Below are 5,668 nucleotides of genomic sequence, written 5' to 3' on the forward strand. Positions count from 1 at the left end.
GGTACTCGTTATACATCTGAGTGGAGTGAGAGAATGTGAGTAAAGCGCCTTTTTCAATGACTCAAATCCGGGGTTTGAATCAGGGACCTAGGAAAAAAAATGTCAGAAGGGTTGAGTTTTACTAGAATATCACAAAGCCACTTTAAAAAAAAACAAAACCTACCAGCTATTTTCAGATTTATATCCGAAACTTGTGCTTGAGCTTTATATATATATATATATATATATATATATATATATATATATATATATATATATATACATACATATATATAGCGCAATATCCCCTTAACGTGCTCAAAGCGCTTTACAAGGGGTCCCTGGTCAACAGCAACATTTAACATGTAGGACGAGACATGACGCCTGTTAGGCGATATTACAATTTTTCGGACAAAGACAACGCTGTTAACGGCCAGGTACTCATTTTACACCCGAGTACGGTGAGAGAATGTGAATAAAGAGCCTTCTCCAAGGACTCAACTATGTGCCGAACGCGAGGCTCGAACCCAGGACCTTCCAATCCGAAAGCGAGTGTCATACCACAAGACCACATAGCCGCACAGTAACGAGTATGACCTATATTCTATATCCTGTTCAGAAATATTATTAGCTCTGCTACACAGTGTCAAATTTTTATAGCTATAACTGTAACAAAATGAAATCAGAATGGGACAATTGTTGACTGCATCGTAACGAATGTGACGATTTTTCTATGGGTGGTAAGGAAAGTGTTAAACACAAGAACTCAGCGGTGTACGGTCTTTGCTTCGTACCCGAAAGGTACCGAGTTCGATCACCCGCCACTGTTACTGTGCTATGTTGCCTTGAGCAAGTCACCTCGCCCTGGAGACAAATTTCCCCTATAGATAGTATGCAGATGACGTCACTCAGGCCTTTGTTATTGTTTTTGCCATCCGCGTTTGTGAGTTGTTCTCACAAAACTGTATTAACCAGACTATAAAAGTTCATGGTTACACAGAGTTTGTGTGTTGGTCCGTCATACTTCCGGATGGCAATGTTGTGAACTCCTTGGCCAAGCGCATTCTATCTATAGGATGAATAAAGGGAATTTATTTAATTTTATTTTTATTTATAGATAGTATGCGCTTGGCGAAGAGGCTCATAACATTGCCATCCGGAAGTATAGATCGAAGATGACGTCATTCATGTATTTGTTATTGTTTTTTTGCCATCCGCGTTTATAAGTAATGCTCACTAAAATGTATCAGACTTTAAACGTTCATGGTTACACATCGTTTTGTGTGTTGGTCCGTTATACTTCCGGATGGCAATATTGTGAGCTTCTTACAAGCGCATAACGGACCAACACAAAAACTGTGTCTATCCATGAACGTTTATAGTCAGGTTAATACAGTTCAGTAAGCATTACTCATAAACGCGGATGGCAAAAAAAAAAAACAATATTAAAGACCTGAGTGACGTCAACTTCGAACTATCTATAGTATATTTATAACAAAAGAAATCTGAATAAGACGATTGTTGGTCATCGTAACAAATGTGACGATTTTCCTATGGGTGGTAAGAACAGGGTAAAATGCAAGAACTCAAAGCAGGGATCAGCGTGGCTCAGCGGAAGTACGATCTTTGCTTCGTACCCGAAAAGTACCAAAGTTCGATCACCCGCCACTATTACTGCGCTGTGTGGCCTTGAGCAAGTCACCCACCTCGCCCTAGCTCAATTTGCGGCGGCGCTGCATTGCGGCTGACGCCTGGGTTATTATTTCAGTCCTCCCTTAGAATAGACCCTAGAGACAAATTTCCCCCTATAGGATGAATAAAAAGGAATGTATTTACATTTATTATTTATAAAATTTACGATCACTGATTATGTTCATACTAACGCTACATAGACCAAAAGTACAGGGCCACAAAAAATCACAGAAACCAACCTTCGATGGTATATAAAAAATTGTAAAGAAAGGCTATGAAGTGATTTTAAAAAGTTGGGTTTTTTGGGGGGAGACAATTTTTCAATAATTTTGAAAACTGAAATTAAAAAAAAAAATACGCCCCTCCCCCCAATAAACAACAAAACAAAATAAAAAAGAAAAAGAAAGAAAAACACACACAAAAATGAAAACAAAACAAAAAATTAAACCAACCAAACAGAAGCAAAAACAAAACCAACATCTGCCTCCCCAAAAAAAAAACAAAACAAAAAAAAAAACCAACAAAACTAAACAGATATTAAAAAAACAAAACAAACAAACAACACAAATCCAAAAAAAAAGACAACAGCAACAAAGAAAAAAAAAAACAACATAAACAAAAACAAAAAAGAAAAGAAAGAAGGAACTCCCCACCCCCAAAAAATAAAAAACCCCAACAAACAAAACAAATCAAACAAAAAACACCCAAAAACTTACTCAAAACTAACCTATAGAAACAAAAAAAAAAAAAAAAAAACACAAAAAAGTACCCCAAAAAAAAAAGAACCAAAAACAAAAACGCCCCCCCACCCCCACCAAAAAAATTTAATTAAAATAAAATAATACAAAAACAACTCAAAACAAGTCTCGAAAAAAAACACACACACAATTTTACAGCTATTTGATTTGGTAATCATAAAGAAAATAACACCAAAAAAACTTGTCCATACCTTGTGAAGCAGTATCCGAAATGACATTCAAACATCATAATAATAATAATAACAATAACAACACTAATAATCACATCACTATAATATCATAATATAACAAACAACACATCATCATAATTTCATAATCATTTTCAGAATTCATTAAAATAATTATTTATAATTCCAGAATAATTCACACAGCAGACCCAACCCAATAAGACAAACAGTCAGTGGTCTTCTTATTATTATAATGCGGCGATTCCAATCTCTACCCATCCACGCGCGCATTGAACATGAGATCTGCCCGCTTCTCCACTGCATGCATGCACTAGACTACCTACCGTTTGCGAACCCTTGGATACTCTAGAGAGAGTCTCACAAAGATGCGATACCGATACCGAACCGATACCGCCACCGCCACGAACGGTGGACGAACGAACGGTGGCGTGGTGCGTAGCTAGGTCTGGCTCCAGGCCCAGACCAGGTCCAGACCGTGGGCGGAATTAGGGGGGCGAGGCAGGGATTATAATAAAATTTATTTACATATTATATCTTCTTCTTCAGGCGTTGATCGGGCCAAAAATCGTGTTAAAATTATAATGGCCATCGATATTATTAGATATATAAATTACATAATATCATGAAGAGCGAAGGAGAAGAGTCATTTTAAAATGTTGGATGGGCAGTGGGGACATATAATATATATTGTACAAATATATATTGTACAAATATATATAATATATATATATATATATATATATATATATATATATATATATATATATATACACACACTATATATATATATATATATATATATATATATATATATATATATATACACACTATATATATATATATATATATATATATATACACACTATATATATATTATAAATATATATATATATATATATATATATATATACATACAAACATATATATATATATATATTATACATACAAACATATATATATATATATATATATATATATATATATATATATTATTGTAATATTTAGCACGATGGTGGAGTAAATATTACAATAATAATTCGCTCCATTGTTACATGTCGAGCACTATTCGTACCATGTTTGTATCCAACACGTTCTACACACACACACACACACACACACACACACACATATATATATATATATATATATATATATATATATATATATATATATATGGGGATGTTATATTGATGCTACGGGTTTAGGTAAAATAATCACGCCGGATATAACGTGACAACACACAAAACTATGTTTCACCTTGAACGTTTATAGTCTGATTGATAGAATTTAGTGAGAACTACTCATAAAAATGGCCGGCTAAAAACAATAACACAGAGCTGGAGACGTCAATAACTTCGTTCCCTCTATATGGATAGTTCGATGATGACGTCATTCAGGTCTTTGTTATTGTTTTTTGCCATCCGCGTTTATAAGTAATGCTCACTGAACTGTATTAACTTGACTATTAACGTTCATGGATACACACAGTTTTGTGTGTTGGTCCGTTATACTTCCGGATGGCAATGTTATGAGCTTCTTAGCCCAGCGCATAGTATTTATATGAGGCTACGCCCAAAGGCAGTCTCCGTCAAATTATAATGGTACTTAGTTATTTGAAAATAAAAACCTAAGGAAGATAGTCTCTGTCATCAGTTTCACGGGATTAAATGAAAGAATCAACCAAAACAAAACAAAAAAAACCCAACAAACTGTCCAATTTTAACCCTCTCCTTACCACCTACATCAAAATCGTCACATTTTTTACGACACAATATACATTTTTCTTATCCAGATTTATTTTGTACATCACAAACTTCGAAGAATGATCTTTGTTTAATTAATAAGAACATAACATTATTTTGTAGAGAGATTGTTTGAGTTTAAAAAAATCTATTTTTTTCTGTTGGGTAAGCCTGGTATTTTGGGAAAATACTGAAAATGATCGGTAAGGAGTGAGTTAACTCACTCAATCCTAGAGATTTTCGCTCCTTTTCAAAATTGGAAGAAAGAATGTATTAAAAATGAACCTGTCCACAGATAGTTTTATTCAACTAACATTAACATGTAAAAACTATAAAACAATAGCTTTGATACTACGCCTATAATTTGTCTCATAAAAATGTAATAAATAGGCATGGGGTAAAAGTAACCTGGGTAGACTACGGATATAGTCGGTGTTAGGGTTGAATAAGTTAAGCATGAGAGCGGCGACTACTATACAAAGTTTTAGCATGAGAGTCAAGAGCTCGATGAGTAATACTGACCAAAATTATTACGTCACAAAAGACGACGACGATCACCAAACGAAAGTAAAATGTGAGTTGTTAGAATTTCCTACTCAAGGAAACAGATGATTCCATTGGTTGAACTATTGATTACAACTCACAATAGGATCAATAATCTGATGTCACTTCCACCCAACAACCAGCGGCTTGGTTCTAAACAAAGAAAATCGGTACTTTTTATTCTTCATGCTGGCTAGAACTTTTTCACATGTCATGTGAACAGAATGTATAAAAGTAAAAACACGATCAGATTTTTGTTTTTTCTCCTCTGGATATACCTTTATGCTCGTCAGAGAAGTATTTCATAAGGGCGGTGATGGAAATAATGGCGTCAGCCATTGTTCCGATAGTGACTATGCGATATTACGAGAGAAGTGACGTCACGGCTGTTGAACCGTAGCCATCCTTATGTTATGGCCTGATACCGTGGCCTTCGTAAAGTTATGGCCTGACACTGACCAAAAGATGACGTCAAAATGCCAGTCTTTTGCCTCAAAAGAAAACAAATCGTGAGTTGCATTCAATAGTTCAACCAATGAAATAACTTGTTTCCATGAGCTCTACTAACGACAACCCACTAGGCGGTGCAAAAACCAAATAATGACGTCAAACTGCCAGTCCTTTTGGATTTCAGTATCAGGCTATAACATAACGATGGCAAAAAAGAATGACGTCAAAAGGCAAGGATTTGGGCACAAAATAAAACAAATTGTGATTTGTATTCAACAGTTCAACCAATGGTATCACTTGTTGTTCTTGAACGACA

This window comes from Berghia stephanieae, chromosome 13 (genome assembly GCF_034508935.2).
Source record: "Berghia stephanieae isolate SIO BIC M18660-M18661 chromosome 13, UCSD_Bste_1.3, whole genome shotgun sequence".
In the NCBI taxonomy this organism is placed as follows: domain Eukaryota; kingdom Metazoa; phylum Mollusca; class Gastropoda; order Nudibranchia; family Aeolidiidae; genus Berghia; species Berghia stephanieae.